The sequence below is a fragment of the Euprymna scolopes genome, chromosome 2 (genome assembly GCF_053919585.1).
Source record: "Euprymna scolopes isolate OS-2025 chromosome 2, ASM5391958v1, whole genome shotgun sequence".
NCBI classification, from domain to species: Eukaryota; Metazoa; Mollusca; class Cephalopoda; order Sepiida; family Sepiolidae; genus Euprymna; species Euprymna scolopes.
The window spans coordinates 107,281,699-107,306,968 of record NC_136483.1 but is presented as its reverse complement, the minus strand read 5'-3'; positions in this window follow the sequence as shown (position 1 = coordinate 107,306,968).

Below are 25,270 nucleotides of genomic sequence, written 5' to 3'. Positions count from 1 at the left end.
CCCGAGTTTGCCTCACCATTTTATTTTAATTCTTTCCTATGAGTTCAATGTATTATAAAAGAAGAGGTACCATTTAATATCGCCGCAAATCATGTTTTTCTTTTTCATATCTTAATCAGAAGTGACATTTCCAGAGCATTCATCGTCAAGCCAAATATCAAATATTTATTTATTTTATTTATTTATTGTATGTGTGTGTGTGTGTGTGTGTGTGTGTGTGTGTGTGTGTGTGTGTGTGTGTGTGTGTGTGTGTGTGTGTGAATTAGTCCACCGGTCAAATTATTCCTCGTAATATATAATATTCAATTGTGTATTGATTCTGTAATAATGCATACACAATTTGCATGAATTAAAATAACATGTTTAAGCGCATTGTACGACCGAGCAATACCGGGCGTCCAGCTAGTATGTAAATACATGGAGGCCTTGTGGAAAGTACTTAGCAAACTTGGGTGTCCACCCACATCCATCCACATGCTTAAAGAACTACATCATAATATGAAAGCATGTGTTACATTCAACGAGGAATTATCAGAAGAGATCACTATTAACAATGATGTCAAGCAAGGTGATATACCTTCCCCGACGTTGTTCTCAATATATGTTGTGGTTGTAATTGCCCATGCTTTTCAAGACTGTAACACTGGAGTTACTCTGAGGTTCAGAACTACTGATAGAGGGTTCAATCTGAGGAGATTTAATACCCGATCTAAAACCTTTCAAGCACTTGTAGGTGAGTTACTGTGTGCAGATGATGCTGACCTCGTTGTTCACACTCAAGAGGATATGCAATTGCTTATCAACAGATTTTTGGTCTCTTTGAGGAAAACAAAAGTGATGTTTACTCTTCCAATGAGTGTTCCGTACCACGAACCTAACATTTATATTGATGGCACCAGATTAGGTGCCGTAGAGACATTTGTTTGCCTCCTGTTGCTTTCGGCAAGTCAGAGAAGCGGTTATGGCGTGACAGAGGTGTTGCTTCTCGAACCAAAGTAGTAGTTTATGGGACATGTGTGCTAACCACTCTATTGTACTCATCAGAAATGTGAACCATCTCTCAACATGAACTAAAATGGCTTGAAAGATTTCATCAAGGTTTCTTAAGGAGGATCCTTAACATAAAATGGCAATCAGTGACACCAAACACTGCGGTCCTTCAGAGAGCAGGTTGACCAAGCAATCAAATGAGCATGATAACCAGCAATCAGATGCGCTGGGTTGGACACGTTATCCGTATGGATGGCAGCAGATTACCAACGCGGCAGTTCTACAGCGTTAGCGGCTGATAAGAGCTCATAGCACAAGCCAAGGAAAAGATTCAAGAGTTGCGTGAAAAATAATCTTAAGGCGCTGGACATAAATGTTGAGAGATTGGAAGAAATAGCTGAGAATAGAAGTGAGATGCGAAGAGTTTTCTTTTCAGGGTAGCAAGGTATTAGAAGCAAAGAACTTAAGGGGCAAAGTTTAAGAGAAATCTGCGTAAAGGATTTGTGAAGGAATTAGACACACATAAAGTTGGCTGGAAGTTTGAAACATGTGGGCGCTTTCTACTGTCCAAAGCGGAAATGTGAAGCACATGAAGTCACACGAAAGACGCCTTTATGTACCCTTACCTCCACGAACTGATGAAACAACCTGTATGGTGTGTGGCAGGAATTGACAGTCGGCTGCTGGTCGGAAGAGGCATATAGTTGTGCACAGGGATGCCATATCACAGAGTGGTCGAGTTAACCCGGTGCTGACACTCGATTTCATGAGTCATCTTTGCTTCATGCCATGCAAGTCGGATGCTGGCTTGAAGAGATACTTAAGTTCTCATGGGAGATGAACTGGAGGCGGCTAATGGTAGGCGTTTTGTTGTGCAGGACAGCGATAATCTGCAAAGATGGAGCAATCATATATATATATATATATATATATATATATATATATATATGTGCACACACAGATAGTAGGGAACAAAAGAAGAGACAGACAGACAGACAGACAGACAGACAGAGATGGAAAGACAAAGATTGAGAGATGGCGAGAAAGGGGAAAATGAGGTAGAGAGAGATTACGAGAGGATAGAAGAGAGAGAGAGAGATGAAGAAAGATAGGGAAAGGGAGGAAGCCAGGAGAGAGAGAGAGAGAGAGAGAGAGAGAGAGAGAGGGGCGATATGTACGACTTTGCTTCCGGAAAGAATATGCTTGATTGTACTTTTAGCACAGAGAAAAGTGATCATGACTGATGCTCTTGTCTCAGACCAGTGCACGTATAACTAGGGATAATGTCCGATTTCAGAAACATTCATGAAGTTCATGCGAAACCTATTTATCTAGTATTTTCACTTTACCCATTCATCATGTTCTGTCATACCACCGAAATGCTGACATCAAGTGCCTGACACTCTGAGGTGGATTTTGTTCAACAATTGTCTTTAATCGTTTATTTCTCTAGAGAAAATGGTCGTTTCCAACTTTACTCATCTGCAAGACTCATTACTAATACGGAATTTCTGAAGCAATATGCGTACAGATTAATAACTTGTGTACTGTTCGCTCCAATTTCTGAAGCAATATGCGTACAGATTAATAACTTGTGTACTGTTCGCTCCACGGATTGTTAATACTGGCGGCTGTTTTGCAAGTATTATTACCGATTTTGAAGAGCTTTAAAATAAGTGCTCACAGTTCTTTTGCATGCGAGTATTATGTTTTTACTAAACAGTTCACTTCTTGTAAGTTAGAAAAATATTTGAGCTGAGATCGAAACGAAAACAGCGAGTCAATTACGATGACCATTAAGCCAGCTTGACATGACCCTTAAACGGCGTTTTAACTTATAATTAACATAAGGAAACTGTCATGTTTCATTACCACGCATGCGCAATCGTGAAACAATTGACAACAGATAAAAATTCAATGAACCACACGTACCAATTTTTCAATTTTTACCCCTTAGCAGCCCTTTTTACGGATGAAAACTGATAAAAAAGTTTCCCACATGTTTGAATACACTATATACCAAATTTCAAGTATGTAGATTAAAAATTCGTTGAGTATATAGGTTGAGAAGTATTGCCACACACACACATTCTCACTTTATGGATATATAGATAAGGCACTGTGTGTCTGTCTAATTTTGTTGTTGTTTTGTGAAATCGCTCATTTTTTACAAAAAATTTTCTTGCATGGTCAGTACTATTATCAATGCACTTTTGCCAGAAATGACACATATCTGCTTCTGACACACGTCCGTGACAGGGTTACAATCTTAGAGTTTGACACTGTCAATATTTGCAGGAGATACATGAAACTTTCAGGTTATAAATGCTTAAATTCAGCACCATTACCATGCAGTTTGCAATCCTCGCTGATCCATCCAGGCGGAATAAAAAGAGAAGGTATTACTTTCCGAACGTAATATATATATATATATATATATATATATATATATATATATATATATATATATATATATATATATATATATATATTACAGCATATATATACTAGCATAAAAGCCCAACGTGCTCAGGTTTGAATTAGGATCAACAAATTTTCTACACTTCCAATACTTTTATTGTTACTGAAATCTGTGAAATCGATCATTTTTCTATCAAATCTATTGATTGCCTGCTCTAGTTGGGAACCCACTGTGGTGCAGTGGGAGGAAGCTTCACATGCCTCCTCGCAGAAATTTACTCCGCAATACATTGCAGTCTACATTTTACTGTACAGAACCTACTCTGGATTTTATTTAATTATGTTTTATATAATGATTTGAATGAAAGTTTTAAATGTAAGAATCAAGTATCATAGTTCGATTGTGCTCCAAACAGAAAGATTTATTTCGAACCTTCCCCAGTCTATATATTAACGTCCTGCGCCGGGTCCTTCTGCTTGTGCAGTGAGAAAACTTCTTGAATGCACTTGTGATATCCGCCTGTACAGGAAGGAACAGTAAATTTGTCGCATTAAAGAGAACAACACTACGGCTTTATTTTAAAACTTTTATTGAAAAATTAATTCAGGTAACTTGATTATGTAGAAGAGCTGACATCTATTCAATATAGCCGCCTTCAGCCTCAATCACCGCCTTGATACGGGTTCGAATCTGGGAGCATGCATTTTCTAAACGCCGGCGAGAGCTCGGAAAATATTCGGCAGAAGGCGGCGATCAGGTTTGTTTTTTTTTTGTTGTGGGAGGTCATGTTGGTGATGTTCTCGGTGTATGACCAAACGAGGTCTGGCGGGTTCAGATTGGGGAGGAGGAAAGCCAGTGAGAGAAGGGTACAAAGTTGTAGCACTCCTTCTGGATTTGTGGGCTGGCGTTGAGCTCTGCTGCCACACCCAGGGTCTGCCAGCGGCCACTTTATTGCACTTCTTCAGCATATCCAGGTATACTTTGATGTTGATTTCAAGCCGACTTCGAAGATGTGAGGTGGCATGATGTGACCTTTGCTTGAAACCACATCAAAAACCATAACTGTTGCTGGAAACTTTGTTGAGTTGTGTCCTCAAGCGTTGAACCGTCCGGATTTGCATTTTAAGGGTATTGACAATCGTGCTGTTGTCATAGCCTGGATCGGTAGAGAGCATCAGTTGTACAGTGGCGCATTTCCGATCTCGCTCGTTGAAATTTGTGTCACTTTCAGACATGGTAGAAAGCTCCTATCACTCTTGGGATTTGTACACAACTGGCCAACTAGTAGATGGCCTGAAATTTAAAAAAAAAAAAAAAGAACAGTTTCATCAAACGGAAATGTATTCATGTCGCCTTTTCTAGGGCGAAACTTTTATCGTTTCACCCTGTATAAAAGTGTTAACTTTGGTCAAAATTGGACAGTTTTTTCTTTTTGATTATCAACTAGCAGTTCAGTCCTGCTTTGCTCGGGCTCGATGTACTGTTCATAAGTTGCCCTACGTATGAATACACTTTATGTAAGATTTCAAATGCTTAGACCAAAAATTGTCTAAGTAATTTCGTAGAGACCGAAGAGGTTAATTTTCTTTTAATTTTGACCCCAATTTTGAACCCTTAACATTTATTATTTTAGTCTGAAATCAAAATAAAAAGTTTTACCCATGTCCAAGTTACCTACGTTTAAAATTTTAAGTGTTTAGATCTCAAATTGACGGAGAAATTTAGTAGAGTTTCAAAGGTCAATTCTTTCAACTATGACCTTTTGGCAGCCAAATTTTCACCCCAAAACTTATTAAAATGCTTGCCGCATGTCTGAATATCCATTATGTATAAATTTCATACAGTTTAGACCCAAAATTGGCTTAGCAGTTTGCTAGATACCGAAAAGGTCAAATCTTTTGAATTTTGACCCCTCAGCAGCTCAAAATTTCAACCCAAACCGATTAAAAAGCTTGCCCTATCTCTGAATACCGTTTATGTAAAATTTCAAATGTCTAGACCAGAAATTGGCTGAGTAATTTGGTAGAGACCGCAGAGATCAAATATTTTTATAAATTTTACCTTAATTTTGACCTCCTTAACATTTATTTTTTTGGGTTCAAATTAAATTAAAACGTTTGATCCATGTCCATGTAATCTACATCTAAAATATCAAGTGCTTACACCCAAAATTAGCAGAGGAGGTTGGTAGAGTTTTCAAAGGTGAAATCGTCGAACTTTGACATCTTGACGGCCAAATTTCTGGCCGAAACCCGATTAAAATGATTTTCCTAAATCTCAATACTCATTTGGGAGACACAGACAGAGGCAAAGTGCCGTTTATATAAGTAAAGATATATATATATATATAGAGAGAGAGAGGGAGAAAGCGAGAAAGAAAGAGAGAGGGAGCTGATTCATAGAAAAAAGTGTAGGGTAAAGTCGTTTTGAACACCATTTATTGATTTGATTTCATTTAGTGAGACACTGATGATTTGAATGGATTTTCTACTGTGTTTTAAGTGATAAAAGGTCCACAAAGTATGGAAATAAAAAAATTAAAAATTAAAAAGAAAATGTTTACAAGTGTTTTTAATATAGACGTGCATAATAATACTTTGATAAGTATGTTTTAACTTTAATGGGGATGGTATGATAAAATTGTGGGGTCTGCGTTCGCGCCTGGCCTCCATAGAATGGAAATAGGCACAAACTTTAATAAAGACTTTTCAAATCTATCTTCGTAAGTATACTTTGATAATTATGTTTCTGTTTGAAGAAATATGGTATAATAAAATTATGGAGTGTTCGTTCGCGCCTGACCTCCATAGAATGGAAATATGTCACAAAGTTTAACAAGGTTTTTAAATATAGACCCACAGAATATTGTGATAAGTGTTCCAGTGTGAGCAGGTATGGTATAATAAATTATGGGATTTATCTATTTTATTTTTACTTTCATAATATTTTGCTTTGGTTTTGATACCCCCAAATTCAACCCAAATTTACAACCCTTCCTTTTCATAACCTATCATACTTTCATAAATCAGAGTCCATTTTCTATAGGCTGGTTTTGAACCCAGTCAACGACGGATACTTTTGCTAATATATATATATATATATATATATATATATATATATATTAGTGATGGGCCGATTCCAATATTTTTACCGATTCCGTACTAAATTCCCGATTCCGATACAATTATCGATTCCGATTCTTTATAAATCTCTAAATATTTAACTACAGTATTGTTATTTTCTCCGATTTCTGTAAAAAAAAAAACATGTTAAACATGCAGATATTTTCCTAAACGTAAAGTTGCACTTGTGGAGGATGATTCATAGATTTTAGCTTTACTGGCATTTTAAAATCAATAAATATTTATTATTTTCATCAGAATTACAAGCAATTGAAGATTTAGCTTTAAATAAAATCCACCCCTACAAAAAAAATCGGAAAATAGGCACCAATTTTTCGATTCCGATACCGAATCCGATACCCCCAAATTTGTCGATTTTTCCGATTCCCGATTCCGATTAATCGGTCCAACGCTAATATATATATATATATATATATATATATATATATATATATATATATATATATATATATATATATATATATGTATGTACACTTCAGAATAAAGTTATATAACAAATCAACTGGTATGGAAACCTGTGATTATAGGTCTTACAAAATATTATTGGCAGTAATATTCTATAAGGACTATCCCATCTAAATTTGGATGTGAATTGCCATATCCTTTTCATTAAATTCCCTTACTCTATGATATTTAAATACTTAAACTGTGATTTTCCTTGTCTTACTGACTTTAGCAAATAAGGTGTAAACCATTATAATTATTTGCTAATATTTTCTCCTCTGAAGAGATGGTAGACATCGAAATCCTATAGCACAAGTAGTTATATTTCAAATGTATTCTTTGTCTTACATAGCATAATAAAACTCTTTTGATTTGAAATTTAAACATGTCACGTCATAAATTTGTAAATTTATTAAATGACTAAAATTTTATATATATATATATATATATATATATATATATATATATATAGTCATCCACAAACAGACTCTATTGTTGTATCACATCTTATCACGTAAGTGCTTCAAGCCGAAATCGAAATTAGACGGTCGGTGTTTCTATCTTTCGATTATTACTTAGCACCTTAAGAGAGTGAGTTAAAAGGGGAAAAGAAAGAGGGGGAGGAAAAGTTAGCTGAGCTCGTTGGAGAATTAAACTTTTGAGCAAACCGCTCTCATAGAGAATGACTTAAGACCAATTATGAATTATGGCACTAAAGGCAATAGATATCCCTAGTCTGGGACGTTCTATGCCGCCAATATCTTAATAAATGGTCTTTTTTTTTTCAAATTAGAGAAAATTCTCCTTTTCTTCGTGCTGTTATGAAACTTTAATTACAGGTGTTCTCTGTCACGCGAGAAGCGACGCGCGTGATAGGAATTAATTGTACTATTATGATTCTAGATTTGCATGGAACGTACTTTATTTTTTATTGTGATTTACGAGACATTGTAAATCCCCTAGGAAAGCAAACATACGTAAAACATCAACACGAAACCAATGTTTCTTTTATTGTTTTGCGTGGTGTATATTTGGAGGATAATAATCTCACAGAATGTATAGTTAAATAAAATCGAAATTGGAGGAAAATCAAAATCTAAAGATAAGTTTGAACACCATATAGTTTACACAGAGTCATTATTTGATTCAATATTTTACCCCAAGTGAGAACTTTATCAAAAATAAACATGATTAGTTAACAGAGTGGACATTTACACATTGAATCTTGCGATAAGAGTAAAACAAAATCGAAAATGCGAGATAGCAATGTAGGAGAGAGTATTAGTGTGAGAGCGTTAGATTGTAGAATTTCTAAGTGCATTTATATAATTACTAATTAAATGTACTCTGCGTTGCCCGGTATTAAACGTAACTTTAATTCCTTAAAAAAAAAATAAAGTAAAAAAAAACAGCAACAAAAAAAAAACCGGAAAGAAACTGAGACTTGTGCATGCGAGCATAATATTTTTTCAAAACAGTTCAGAAAAAAATAACTGTAACTAAAATATTTTTTTTAACTCGAGCTGAGATGGGAACCAAATCCTAAGGACACCGAAAGATGTACGATAACCATTAGGCTAGCTGGTCACGGTCTGAAAGGTGTTTTCAAACTTATTTAATATCAACATAAAAACCTGTCATATGAACTTCGCGCATGTGCAGTTGTGAAGCAGTTGACAAACAGATAAAAATGTGACGATCCCAAAAGTACTAATTTTTAAAAATTTTTGACCCCTTAGCAGCTCTTTTTTCCAGATGAAAACCGATTAAAAAGTTTTTCAGCTGCCTGAATGCCCTATACACAAAATTTCAATTCTGTAGATAAAAAATTCGTAGAGTACATAGGTTGAGAAGTGTCCTTACACACACATTCTCACTTTTATAGATATTTAGATTTTAAAAAATGCCGTATAATATAAATGTGTATGGTAAGTTGATTCGTTGCTGCATCACTCGACAGCACTTTCTCAGGCCCTTTCTTTCCTTGCCGGTTCTTAGCGAGTGCTTTATCTTGTACTGCCCCAGACCGACTTTGCACCCCACCCTCGACGTGACTTTCCCATCTGATCACTTACGGCCCTTTCCTTAAAAGAACTGTTGTGCCATCACAAATTCTGTCTTAGTTGATATTTTAGCTCTAATTCACTCTAAATATGGCCTATTACGACTTTGACGCAAGAGGGTTACTATTTGATACCATACCTATAGAAACGCTATGTATGAAGTTGAACAGCGACACATCTGTTCACATTACATTTAAATTTCTGCATGTCAGTACACTCATGGAAGCAGGAGACAGAGAGGGATTTCCAAAATCTCCCAGGTCAAGCAGGAAGAAACTATTAAGTAGAAGTCTTTTTGGTATCTAGATACCTCTACACAGAATGGGTGGAATTTTGCTCTTTGTCATGTTAGTGTGTGTGGGGGGGTTGCATCCAGAGGGCACAAGTTCTATGAGTTCATCAGAGCAAATTCCATTAAAATTCTTATAAAAAAAGTGACAGGGTTACAATATTGCGGCGATAGGACAGGGGTTGGATCTTGTTTGATAGTGTCAGACCTTGCTAGGTTGGAGACTCCTTTTTGGAGGCCCTAGCTAAGAGGAAGGGACTAGCGATACATGCACCAATATGGCAACAATACTCCATGCATGGGTGAATAATGGCTTTGTAGATATATATAGGGTATTGTAGATAGAACCCACGCTCTTTGTAGCAGTCTTGGCAATATTTTCAATGGATTTGCTTCAATTCAGGTTGCATATGAAGATTTACCGAGTTTGAACGAAGAGATCTCATATAGCACATTATTAGTCACGATAATCAGTGATCGGGAAGGTTTCTTGTAATTGTTGAAGGAAAGCAGCTTAGTCTTAGCAGCATTAAATGTTACCATCCATTTGCATCCTCATTCCGCTACACACTGAAGGTCATTCTTTAAGGTTTCAGTCATTGCCTAAGATATGCATACGTTCGGTTTTCCCTTCGTGTCTGATTACAACTGTGTTTCTGATTGATCGTAGATGTCTACGAACTTGCAATAATCATAAATTAGTTAAAAAGAAACTAAATAAAGTACTTGATTGAATGGTTCTACAAAAAATAATATAAAGTATTTTATTTCACAACAATTCAGTACAATATATGTTTGATCAATCGGGATCCCATCGATCTGTTCGTGTTGGGTCTCGAGTAAAAATGGCTTACATTGGCTGGAGAAACAACGACAAAGTTCTATCCAGACACGACAAGGCTAGATCGATACACAACAACAGACACCGTAATGAATAATCTCTTCTCTTCTTCTCTTCTCTATATAAATAAAATGAACTCATTTTTCCCGTCGGATTTTGACCTTAATAGGATTAAAAATCAAGATATTTCATGCAAATATAATATGCACAAATGGCAGAACAATATCTGAGGTGTGTTATAGGCTTATTATTTCTCAAATTCCTCGATAATCTTAGATTTCTATACTTTTTCTGCTGAGAAGTCACGGCCAAAATCGGTTAAGATCAATGGAAGTGGTAAAATATTTTCTCTCTAATAAATTCCTCCTCCCCCTGCCACCACTTAACACCGTTTGGGGATCGTTCACAAGGAACAGTTGAGAAGAGAACACCGGTTTGCCTTCGTAGTTCTTTCATGTGAAGTTATTTAAAATCACTAAACTAAGCTGCAGTGCTCTGTGGCGTAGTGGTTAGCGTGCTGGACAATTCACATTATATTTTCACGTTCGCGCCGACCTACCGTAGTCGTTTTTTTTCCCTAAACAACTGGAATGGACTTTTCTTGGTGGCCGAACTGTTAACGTTGCAGATGTTTTTTTGTTTTTTTCACACTTTATTTTCCTACTTTTACTCATGACTCCGGGTTTGATCCTTCCTACTTACCTACCATAACATTTTTTAAAACTCCACCCCCCCCGTCCCGGAAACAAACACTCGGGCAACGCCGGGTACCCCCGCTAGTTTTAAAATAAAATACTTCTTTATATATATATAATATATATGTGTGTGTGTGTGTGTGTGTGTGTGTGTGTGTGTGTGTGTGTGTGTGTGTGTGTTTATAGTAGCCAGGAGTCCTGACGTTGCCCAAGATTGAATGATGATCAACGAATATTTCACACTCTATATTTATTTGCCATCGAAATCGATGAAATCGTCCATTTTTTTCTATCAAATCGATTGATTGCCTATTCTAGTTTGGGACCCCTCGCGGTGCACCGGGAGGACGTTTCACATGCCTTCCCACAGCAACTTAGTCCACAATATATTGTAGTCTGCATTATATACACACACACACACACACACACACACACACACACATATATATATATATATATATATATATATATATATATATATATATAATGGCTTGAATTAAAGTTTAAAATGCAAAAATCAAGTAGCATGGTTCAATTGTGTTCAAATGCACTTTGTCAGGCTGTATAATATGTTAACTTTCGTCAAAATCGCCGTTCCTCCTTTCGTCGAATTTATTCTATTATCGATTACCGTTACTAATCGAAGACATTCTGATACAACACCTATCTAAGAACACTGCCAAACACATAAAAAGTACATTTGTGTGAAATTTCAGAAAAATCGGTCAAGTTGTTTCGGAGTCCATAATGAACGAACTCACACACATAGATTTTCCCTTATATAATAGTATAGATAGATAGCTAGATAGAACACACACACACATATATGTATATATACATATATATACACTTATATATAAAAGGCACTTTGTGAGTGTGTGCATGCGTGCGTGTGTCTCTGTGTGTTTATGAATTTGTTCCCTATAGACTTTGAAACGGTTGGATCAAAACATTCTAGAATTTCACACAAATGTATTTTTTGTGTATAGGAGTGTTCTAGGTTTTGTATTGGAATGCCTCCGAAAATTATAATAAAAATTAATTTAAGAGGGAACAATCTGATTTTGTCTAAAGTTAACACCCTTACACAGCCTTACATCAAAAAATGCATTTAAGAAGTTTTATCGCCGCACAAGTAGAATGGCCCGGCATATAAAATCAATAAGTTATTTGATTAGACATAGGGAACGTCGAAATAAATGTTTCTGTTTAGAGCACAATTGAACTATGATACTTGAATTTTGCATTTGAAATTTTAATTCAAGCCATTATATAAAAATAATTTTATAAAGTTAATAGTAGGTTATCCACAGTAAATCGCAATGTATTGTGGATTAAATTATAGCGGGGAGGCGTGTGATGCTTCCTCCAGATGTACCGTGGAGTGTCCCCATCTAGAGCAGGATCGTCCATGAATAACATGTGGTTGTTCTTCGGTCTATTCTTCTCACCTTTGTATAACATTTTTGTCCCTGTTAGTATTTGTGCCAACGTTATGAGTGCTACCACGAATAAAAGTGGTGAAAACAAATCTTCTTGGAAGATTCCGCATTTGATGTTTACTGTCCGTAATAGTTTCCCATCTGAAAAAAAAGTTGATTTAACTCAAGTCATACTTTTTCTATGAACTCGATTCCATTTTCAGCCACCCCTACTATTTTCAACGTCCTAGTGCCTACGAATGTGACAACATATCATAGTCTTTTTATAATCTATCCAAGCTACATTTAAGTTTGTTTTTTCTCCTTTTTGCAGTTCTTTAAAATACATTTATCAATCGATCACGTTTACTCCCGCCATTTTGTTTTACTGGTAGTCAACCATGTATTTCAAGATGGCCATAGACTTTTGTATTAAATATCGCTTGTCAATGTCTTCCAAAGCAATATCAAGCAAGCACTTGGTCTGTAATTTCCAACATCTGGTCCTTCGGTAGGATTTTTCATGAGTAAAATAGTCCTTCCTACTACAAGCTATTCTGGTATCTGGCACAATCTAACACAACCATCTAAAGAGACGGAAAGCCTCTCGTGGATTCCTATGAAAGATCGCAACCAGTACGGATGAATTCGATCAGGCCCTGGCCCTTTCCACTTGGGCACGAACTTTATTTATTTTTTTAAACTTCAACAGAAATGCGGATATGCTCTTATTCCTATTTACAATGCCTCCCCACAGGACAGAGTTAGACACCAGGGTCGTTTTTTAACGTGGAGAAAAGGAACAAAAATTAAAATTGCCCCAGTCGTGAAGGATTTCTCCGCCAATGACAGAGAACAAGAAATTGAAGTGTAGCATCTGAAGAACAGATACTACACTTTGAGGTATTTATTTGCTCCCCCACTGAGCAAATTAGGCACAAGGCCGATTTTTAAAGTGAGGAGTGAAGGAGAAATGGGGACCAACTCCCCGGGGAGTAGGGGAGCTCGATAGTGACAATTGGTATGAAGGGTTGCCCCTACATTGACCAAGGTCTTATATGTGGGGTTTCCCCCACATATGGTCTTTGCTTGCAGTATCTGCCGGAACAGAACTACACTTTGATCTTGGCCCGAAGGCATGTTTATGTCCTTCCAGTCTCTCACTTACTCTATCGACCCATTCAGCATCATCCTTGTGGAAAGTCTCTCTTAACCATGGACTTGACCAAAACATTGTTGCTTCTTTAGGGATAGGTTCCACTGTTTTAGCTTCACCTCCTTCCGAATTGCTAAAAAACCTTAACTGATTTGCCTTGTTGTTAAACTGATGAATTCTGTTGGTATGTTTTTTTAATCTTGAAAGCTTTTGCCATAATTTGCTGCTTTATCTCTTCCATGGTGGTATTAAATTCCACCTATCCAATTTTTATTTTTGCATTATTCCACTGTCCTTTACACAATGCCTCAATTCGAACTTCCTTAATCTTTATAAATCACCTTCTATTCTCTTTTTCCAACATGGTTTGTTTTTTTATTTCATGTTTGGTTTTTAGCCTCCACTAACCAATACAACTCCTGTCCGCAAGATGTCTATGACAACTGCGATGCTCTCAAGTGACACCTCATTCAATTCCCCGTTCACTTTATTCGTCACATTTCTTAACTTTGTCTCATCAACATTCTTGCAATTTAAAATCTCTTCTTTTCCAGAACTTCTCATTAGATCTTTCAATCTATGGAGTGAATTTAATTCCTCGTTTGTTATTTCCACACTGGAAGTCTCACTGTTATTAAGTAAGCTATCTCCCTCCTAATGACCTACATCATTATCTATCATTCTTGTAGTGTCGTTTTCACTTTCTTCTTCTATCTATTTTCTGGAAATGTTTCAACGGTATCAGATTCGGTCACTACTTTAGCTGAGTCAATGCCACCAGCGGATGCCCTGTACTGTTTAGTATCTTTCTTTTTTATCGATTTTATCTCTACTGGCGTAAGCCATTCTTTTTCAAGTACATTAGAATCACGGGATACAGCATTAATCCGTTCCAGAGTTGGAATCGTAAGATGAAATCGCCGTAAGGCGGAGCCTAAGCAATTTTTTATACAATACATATTAAAAATTAGTAACAAAATACAGTACAGTATATAATACACATGTATATAACCAAATAACATTATAAATAACACCGTAAGGCGGGGAAAATACCGTAACCAGAGGCCGGAAAAACATCGTATTCCACATTGTAACCTGAAAACCGTATCTCGGGGTCACAGTATCCCGGGGGTTTGACTGTATTGTTCCTATCTGATTCATCGACTTATTGTCTATCATTTCAAATATCCCCCCTTCTCCCTAGTATTTCAGTATCACCTTTCCAATTCCTCTTGTATGATCATCTAATTCTGCTCTCAATTTGTGCCCCCCCCTTGTTCCACTCTCTTTTCACGTCAACTGCCCATTTCGCCGATTTCCTACGAGTACAATAATTGACTTTCTTTGATTTGGGTAAACTCGATGCGCTGAAGTAATAAGTGCTGCCTGGAAGTCTCAGAGTCCTGCACTAAAGGTGCAGTTCTCAAATTCTATTCATTTGTATTTATATTCATCATAAGAAAGAGTTCTATTTGTGGAAATTCCTTTCCCAGTATTTTTATGGAGACAACATTTCTAGGTGACTGCCAATCAAGGCTAAAGAGCACTTCACCTGCCCGTAGAACCTGGTTAATCCCGCTGGGCGTCAAACCAGTATTTCCTTATCACAGTGTTTGTGTTTTATGGTTTCCATCAACTAGTATTTTAATTAACACCAACTCTATAAATACTGTCGATCAACTCTCAGAATTCTTTCTACCCACGAAGCAATGCTATACCTTTGCTTTATTATTATTATTATTATTATTATTATTATTATTATTATTATTATTATTATTATTATCGTCACCATCACCATCATTATTATTAACATTATCTATTTTTAGGACTAACGTATTCATTTCTTTTGATCATTGACCATTTTGTGTCGAATAAATTTTTGTTGTTTGTTTTCAAGAGTCGTTCAATTTTTCATTTTTTTTATGTTGTTATTGTTTTAGCCTTTTGCAAGACGATCATTATTTATGTAAGTTGTTGTTATTATTATTTTTATTATTATTATTATTATTATTATTATTATTATTATTATTATTATTATTAAGCACAACGTGTCCAAATTTGTTCTAAACATAAGCCGTTTTGTGTCAAATATCTTTATCAAGAGACGCACGTGTTCATTTTATCATTATTTTTTATATATTATAAAATTCAACTGTGTATTGTATACAATATCGGGCGTTTGTGTCGAATATATTTTAAAAGAGACACACGTGTTCAATTTATTTATTTGTTTATGACAATAGCATTAGGTAAACAGCATTTTGTCATTCAAGATAAAGAGAAAAATGTTTTTTTCCAGACCGGAAGACATTGCTGTATCTTGTTTTTTCAGCGGGGCGAAAAGACGAAATTTGACTGCCAGTTATTATTATTATTTACTCATTGGGAGTACTCACACACATCAAAGATTGCTCTTTGAGAACAACTTGTGGTGTTACCTGGAGTTTGAGTGACAAAAAGTTTCCACAGACTTCTTCCCGATAACCTTTACAAAAGGATTTACATTATCGCAGCAGCCGCTTATCATTGATTTCTCGTTAGCAGCAACCATTGATCTTCACTGAGATTTGGGTTGCAATAAACTTCCCCAAGGTACTAGTCCTCTTTGCACTAAACTAGCCTGGCTAGTGTTTTCTCTACTCGGTCTTTCCATCCTCCTTGACCCTCATTATTTGGTGTGGTGCCCATTCATGGTGACACTCAAAGAAAAAACAGGGGAGCTGTATCTTACAATACAGTTTAAGCTTTCATGATTCCATTTGATGTTCTTTCGTGTTATGCATCTCTAGCCCAATTTCTGTGTCCAATTTGTGTGTAGTTTATGAGTTGTGTTAGTCTCCACATTCAAGGGGTTTCCTTGATATTTCTGCAGTTTTCATCCTTGAAATTCGTTGTATCTTCTCGGCCATCCCTCTGATTCCAATCTCTCCCATTCTTTTTTCAAAGTTTCTGATATCATTCCTAGTGCGTGTGTTGCATACGTGAAGGAAAGGGTAATTTGTGTAGGAAATTTTTAGTAAGAGAGTTCAATGTATTACAGAGTATAAATAAAAGTAAAAAATAAAAATAAAAAAGTAAAAAAAAACATTCTAGCCGTTTCACATTGGATGTTGCTTAGGGTGGACAGGAGGAATTGAGACAGTTTTTTTTTTACCGCCATTCCCGACTCCGGATGTTAGGGTAATTCACGCTTCGGATTCGGGCAGGATATCAAAAACTCCTCACTCTATCTAACTACACGGGTTGGGAGTTTTGACGTAGTTATCTTGGCCTTAGAGTCTGAAATTGAAATAAAATTATAATCTATCCATTATGGATATACTTAATTGGATACAAAAATAAGTAGGTATATCAAAATACATGTGACTGAAGAACGTTTGTGAATTACATACGCCTATGAAACTTCCTCCTTCAGAGGAACCTGGTTCAATCGTTCTACACTGAGTGCTGCTTCCGTACAGATAAGTACCGATAATCGATCGGAAAAAAAAAAAAAAAAAAAACTAGTCCGATTTCGACCAAAGTTAACACTTTTATACAGGGAGGAACAGTAAAATTGTCGCCCTAAAAAAGACGACATGCTTCCATTTCTGTTTGATAAAAAAAAACGGTTTTCTTTTTTTTTATTGCAGACAATCTACTAGTTAGATAATTGTGTACAAATCCCAAGAGCGACATGAGCTTTCTATTATGTCTGAAAATGACGCAATTTTAACCGTGCGAGATCGGAGATTCGCCGCTGTACAACTTATGCTCTTTACCGATCTAAGCTTTGATAACATGACCATTGCCAGCACCCTCAAAATGCATCGCTGGATTGCCACGAATAACACTGACGTGGCAAGGATGATGAAAACAAAGTTTGCGGCCACGGTTATGGTCTTTAGTGTGGTTTCAAGCGAGGGCAACATCATATCTTCAAAGTCGGTTTGAAAGTCACCACCAAAATGTAACTGGATGTGCTGAACAATGTGGCAATCCCCTGATTCAATTAGATGGCCGCTGAGAGACCCTGCAGGGGTCACAAATCGAAAGAGATCCTGTACCCTTCTCTCCCGCCCCTCCCAGACCTGAACTCACTGGACTACTTCGTTTCATCATACGTTGACAACATCACCAACATGACTTCCTACAACACCAAAGCCAGCCTGCTATGGGAGGTAATTGTATCGGAATCGGAAAAAAATTGGAATCGTCCCATCACTAATATATATATATATATATATCACATATATATATATATACATATATATATATATGTGATATATATGTATGTATATATATATATATATATATATATATATATATATATATATATATATATATATATATATATATGATGAAAGTAATGGAAATAGTATTCCGACAAAATAGAGAAAATAAAAAGGAACAAACCGTATTATGTGTTCATCAACGTTTCGTCTTTATTTCATCCAGAGGAAGTCTCGAAATAAAGACGAAACGTTGATGAACACATAATACGGTTTGTTCCTTTTTATTTTCTCTCTCTCTATATATATGTGATATATACAGTGATGATCATATTTATTGGCACGGTAAAATAAAAGTTAAATTTTGTCTAATAAATTCTAAAAAAGGGATTAAATTAAAGAAAATAACAAAGTATATTATGTATTTTTAACTGGCCTTTCCGATGCAGCAATCGGATTTTAGAAAAAATAAATAACAAAGGAACAACAAACATAATTGCAAAAAACCCTTGTTCAAAATTATTGGCACGATTTATTTAATAATCAATTGTATAGCCTTTGGCCTTGATTACCTTCCTCAGTCGCTTTTCATAGTTTACAACCAAGTTGTTGCACTCTTCAGTAGTAATTTTAGCCCGCTCTTCCTGACAATAATCCTCCAATTGAATAAGATTCTTAGGCTTCCTTTGCATTACCCTCAATTTTAATGTTCTCTATAAATTTTCAATTGGATTAAGGTCTGGGCTTTGTGATGGCCACTCCAAAACATTAATATGATTGTCCTCAAGCCATTTCTTAGTCAGTTTAGCCGAATGCTTTGGGTCATTATCTTGCATGAACCACCAACGACGACCAAGTGAGAGCTCTTTAGCAGAGTCTTTCAGGTTTTCATCCAATATTTTAACATAATCTTCCTTTTTTATGCTACCTGTGACCTTAACAAGTCGCCCTGGTCCAGAGGCAGCAAAGGATCCCCAAAACATCAAACTGCCTCCACCGTGCTTCACTGTGGGTTGTGGGTATGGTGTTCTTAGGCAGGAAAGCTTCGCCAGATTTTCTGTAAATATAAGACACTTTATTATGGCCAAATAACTCTATTTTCGTTTCGTCAGTCCATAGAACACGTTTCCAGAATGCAACATCTTTATCAATATGACGTTTTGCAAAGGCTAGCCTTGCTTTCAGGTGCATAGGCTTCAATAAGGGAGTCTTTCTCGGACGACATGCTTTTAAACCAGCTCTCTTCAAAACTCTACCAACTGTATGTCGAGATACATTCACTCCAGAGGTGCTCTGTTCATCAACAATCTCCCCAACAGAGATCCTTGGGTTTTGTTTTACTTGTCGAACAATTTTCCGTTCATCTCTTGGGGAAAGAATCCTTTTTCTCCCTCTACCCTCTAAACTCATAACGTGGCCTTGCGATTTGAACTTGTTTATTATGGCTCTAACAGTGGATTTGGGAAGGTTTAGCTTCTTTGAAATCTTATCATAGCCCTCCCCATTGGTATGGCATGCTACAACAAGCTTCCTGACGTCTTCGCTGTGTTCCTTAGTTTTAACCATGGCGATTGAAAATTATAATTTAGTCACTTATAATAGTTTAAATAAATCGCTATCTAAAAATTATCTGAAAAAAATTATTCACTGAATTAGCGTTAAACAAGCATAATATGCCTATAAAAAAGTTCAGAAAGCACGTAAACCGGAAATTGATTGATATTATACTGATACTAAAAGAAAAACAAAGCCGTGCCAATAATTTTGAACAAGGGTTTTTTTGCAATTATGTTTGTTGTTCGTTTGTTATTTATTTTTTCTAAAATCCGATTGCTGCATCGGAAAGGCCAGTTAAAATACATAATATACTTTGTTATTTTCTTTAATTTAATCCCTTTTTTAGAATTTATTAGACAAAATTTAACTTTTATTATACCGTGCCAATAAATATGATCATCACTGTATATATTAGTGGTGGGACGATTCCAATTTTTTTCTGATTCCGATACAATTACCGATTCTGTACTAAATTCCCAATTCCGATACAATTCTGATTCTGATTCCAATTCTTCATGAATCAGTAAATATTTAAATATGTAGTTATTTTCTCCGATTTCTATAAAAACATATGTCAAATATGCAAATATTTTTCTAAACGTAAAATTACACTCGATCTATAGAATTTTAGCTTCACTGGTGATTTAAAATCAATGAGTATTTATTATTTTATCATTATTACCAGCAATGGAAGATTTTGCTTTAAAAACTTTAAACAAAATTAAATAAAATAATACAATTAAAGAATCGTTTTGGCATCGGAAAATAGGCATTAACTTTCTCGATTCTGATGCCCCCAAATTTGTCAATTTTTCCGATTTCCGATTCCGATTAATCGCCCCACTACTAATATATATATATATATATATATATATATATATATATATATATATATATATATATATATATATGTATATATATATATATATATATATATATAGAGAGAGAGAGAGAGAGAGAGAGAGAGAGCTTAGTGAGGTATAAGAAGAGAGTAAGTTTAATTCTATAAGAGGAGACTTATTAGGATAATATAAAGCTCAACCAGTTTCATTGGAGCTTATATAGGAAAACAATAAGAGTGGAAAATGAAGTCACAAAAACTGTATATTGGTGAATATCGAATGGTTCATTTATTCAATAAGAGTATACAAACATTTAGTTGGGGGATAGAGGGGACATTTTATACTAAGACATTTCGAAGCCTAATGCTTCTCATCAGAAGAGTAAAGACGATGTATATATATATATATATATATATACCATATATATATATATATATACCATATATATATATACCATATATATATACATATATATATGTGTTTGTGTGTGTGTGTGTGTGTGTGTGTACATATATATGTATCTATATATAGTATTTTAACGGTTTTTTAAATAATAGAAGATTAATTCATGTCAATAAAACAATGGAGTCTCTCTGAAATATATAATGAATGAATAATCTATGTATATATACATATATATGCACACACACACACACACATACATATATATATATGTATATATGTGTGTATGTGTGCGTGAGAGAGAGAAGAGGGGGGGGAGAAAGAGCAAACTAATAATCGGAAGGCTGCTGAAGAAAATATCATTTGAGAAGTTAATAAAATTATTTCGGGTGGGGAGGGGGGCCCTACCGTCGTTGCTTTGCCACTGTGTGTGTGTATGTTGGGGCATGCGTTTTAAGTTACAATTTACAAAAGAACGAAACGACTGACTCGTATGCGAATTATATAAATCCATTATTTAAATTCGTAATGAAATTAATGTGAGAAAGCATCGTGTTTTGTGAGAGTGGAAGAGGGTATTTATAATTTAAAATATCAAACCAGATCACAACTCCCACATGTTCATTTCTGTGAAAAGAATAGAAAAAAATATCTTTACACCTTATGAAGCGCGTATTAATATAATGCGTAATAATAAGATAAAAAGTCATTGCATTAGAAAATCTTTAAGAGTGATTGAGATGGTATTTTGCAAATGAAGGAAAATGAGATTTAATAATAATAATAATAATAATAATAATAATAATAATAATAATAATAATAATAATTCTGATTTCGTTTATGAACGTCTCTCTGGAAAGGGATGGGATTCATTTCCAGAAGATTTCCCTTAATCCCGGCTTCAAACCAGGAACTTCCAAGATCAAGGGTTTTCCTAAAGGATGTTGGTGGTGCCTATAATTGCAGAGGTTTGAAGGCCACCTAAAACATCGGGGATTTGTAGTTTTTTCAATTGTCCTTCCAGGCGACTTGATACTACTCCTAGTGTACCAACTACAACCGGAATTATTTGTGTTTTAACCCCGTGTATACGCCTTATCTCCAAAGCCAATGGAGCATAATTGCTCCACTTCTCATTCTCCTTCTCTCTCACATTCCTGTCCCAGGGTACTGAGAACCTACAATCTGCCAGTTTTTGAAACTTTGTCAATGACGACCAAATCCAGACGATTATGTTCCAAATACCTCTACTTTACTATCCTCACTTGTTCTCACTTCATCAGGCACCTCCTCAAACCATTTTACAGCACACTTCACTCCAACCCTCTTACACACCTCCCAATATATCCGTTGCCCCATGCAATTATGTCTTTTGCGGTACTCTCTCTGGGCCAGTCCACTACACCCTCCTGCAAGGTGCGCAATTGACTCTGAGGTCTTACCACAAATCCGGCATTCTGCAGCAATTTCCTCTCCTAGAACCACTTTTTTTAACAATCGTGTTCCTAATGCTTGCTCTTGTGCCGCACAAACAAAAGCTTCAGTACTCTTAGCCAGATACCCAGCTCTAAGCCATTGCCATGATCTTTCATCAGCCACTTCTGCTATTTCCTGGAAAAACTTTCGATTCATTTTCTTCCTAGCCAGTTCCTCTGCCCTTTCTCTATCCATACGTTTCACATAATCAGCCTTGGTCTCACATCTCCTCCACTTCATTGGCCACAACTCCCCACTTCTAACCACATGCTTCTTCAACGACATCTCCTCGGTTCTAACACAATCTTTTACACTTTTCAATCCTCTCCAGCCATCTTTCCTCTTTTGATACAGCCTTGCTACGCTACTTCGAATGTGAAATATACCAAACATTGCTAAAACTTTTCTTGTTTTGATATCCATGACATGCAAATCCTTGTCAGACCATTCTAAAATTCCCGCACTGTATCTCAAAACACTGACTGCCCATGCATTTACTGCTTTCATTAGATTTCCTCCATACAGTTTGGACTTTGCAATTAGTTTCACTCTTCTAAGATACTCCTTCCTGACTTTTTCTTTCATTTCTCTGTTCATGATGCCTACACCGTCCAGCACTCCTAAATACTTATATCCTTAATTAATTAATAAATAAATAAATAATAATAATAATAAAAATAATAATAATAATAATAATCAAAGAAGAGCAAATATATAGAGCTAGCCAGAGAACTGAAAGGGATATGGAAGATGAAGAAAATCAAAATAATACCTATAATAGTAGGAGCACTAGGAACAATCCTGAAAAACTTTGAAAAAAGAATGGGAGAAATTGAAATCAAAGGAATGACTAGAAAAATACAACGAACAACAATCATGAAAACAGATGAAATATTAAGAAACCCCCTTAAATGTGGAAACTAACACACAGGAGCAACAAGTGCAGGTCAGACAAACTGCTGCAAAGGCAAAACATGAAACACTACATAGAACCAAGAACACTGAAACTGCATATCTATAAGTTCTCTAACCCAATCCTACCTCAATTTCCACATCAATGCTCCCCAAAGAGCGAGATCAAATAACCAAGTAGAGCTAAGGATGAAGGAAAAACCGATGAACTGACCAGGCCTCGGCCGAATAAGTGCGAAGAGAACTGGGACCTTGTAGAGGCTTATTGCAACTCAAATCCCAGCAAAGACCAATAGCTGTTGCTAACGAGAAATCAATGGCAAGCAGCTGTTGGGATAATGCAAATTTATTTGCAAATGTTATCGAAAAAGGTAGAGAGTACTGGAAACCTAGGGAGACTTGTTGTCACTCAGCTTCCAGTGAACACCACAGGCTGTTTTCAGGGGAAAGATTTCTGAAGACCTGTGTGAAAGCTCCTTGTGAACCAATAATAATAATAATAATAATAATAATAATAATAATAATAATAATAATAATAATAATAATGGCTAAAAGACAGAACAGTGAATGAAATCAGCAAGTAAACCCTAAAGAAAACTATAGGAAAATAGCAAACTGAAGAGAACCAAGACACGACGGGATACATGCATACTGGTTCAAAAAATTTACAACTCTACACGAAAGACTAGCTCAAAACATGATAAGGTGTATACAGTAAACAAACGTACCAGATTGGATGACAAAAGGTAAAACCACACTGATACAGAAGGACACAGAGAGAGGAACTGCCCCTAGTAATTATAGCCTTATCGCATGCTTACCCACTATGTGAAAAATACTGACAGCACAACTGAGGGAACAAATCTGCCACTCCATGAATAGTCGTGGACTGTTCATCATAGCCATGATGCCCCTGAACAATATACTGAGAAACTGCCAAGCTGCATACAAGTTCTCTAATACAAAGGAAAAAATAAACCACCTAATGTACATGGACGATCTGAAACTTTTTGCTAGGACCGAAAAGGAACTAGAGACACAATTAAACACTACCAGGATCTTCAGCCAGGATATCTAAATGGAGTTTGGTACGGAAAAGTGTGCATTACTAGGTATAAGAAAGGGAAAACTGGAGACAAAAAAACGGAGATAAGCGCCCTAGAGGAACAAGACGCTTATAAATAGCTGGGAGTTCTGCAAGCAGACAGCATCAAAGCCACAGAAATGAAAGAGAGAATTGGAAAAGAATATCCCAGGAGAACAAGAAAACTTCTATAAACAAAATTATATAGCTGAAACTTAATAAAAGGTATAAATACATCACTAGTAAGATCCTCAGGGCCGTTTGTTAGATGGACCAAAGAAGAACTGAGACAGCTCGATCAGAAGACCAGGAAACTTATGACCATGCACAATGCACTACACCTAAAGGACGATGTTATCGACTCTACATGTAAAGAAAGAAGAAGACAGAAGAGGGCTAATTTTTATAGAAGACTGTGTGCATGACACACACACAAAAAAGATTTAGAAAAATACATAACAAAACACGAAAAGGATAATCATGGCAGCGAGAGGCACTGAAAAATCGACAAAACAGAAAACAGAGATAAAGGATAAGACGAGAAAAGAAAATGGGAAGAAAAATAACTACATGGAAGGTTCATAAGGATGACAAAAGATGAAAATAATGAAAACACTTAGCCATGGATGCGAAAAGGACACATACGTTTTATTTTTTATTACCGTTTTTTCTGTTTAGTTACATTATTGTTTCAGCTACACGACCGTTTCTTGGCCGTCATGTAGCTTCCTCAGACTTTACAGAAATGTTCGTTTATGATGAAATGAAAGAATGAATGATGTCAGGAGAGGGATGCGAGAAAAGCGGAAAAAAGGGAATAGGGGAAAGGGGGGAGAGGTGCTTGGTAGGTCGGTAGTGCTTTAGTTTTGGAGTTCAAGAACTTTAGGTGATTGTGGGGTGTCTGGGAAATTCATCTCTGGTGTGGCTAAGGACATAGGGATAAATGGAGGGGGGAGGGAGATATGTAGGGGTAAGAAGAGGGGGTTACTTTAAATTTCGAGTTCTAAGGTTTAGGTTGTTGGCGTTTCGTTAGTGAGATGATTTCTTGATAAGTATGTCTTGACCTGTTGGGTGTTCGCTTAGACACCCCACAATCACCTAATGTTCTTGAACTCCAAAATTAAAGCACTACCGACCTACCAAGCACCCCTCCCACCTTTCCCCCTGTTCCCATTTTCTTTATCCGCTTTTCTCGCATCCCTCTCCTGACATCATTCATTCGTTCATTCCACCATAAACGAACATTTCTGTAAAGTCTGAGGAAGCTACATGACGGCCAAGAAACGGTCGCGTAGCTGAAACAATAATGTAACTAAATAAAA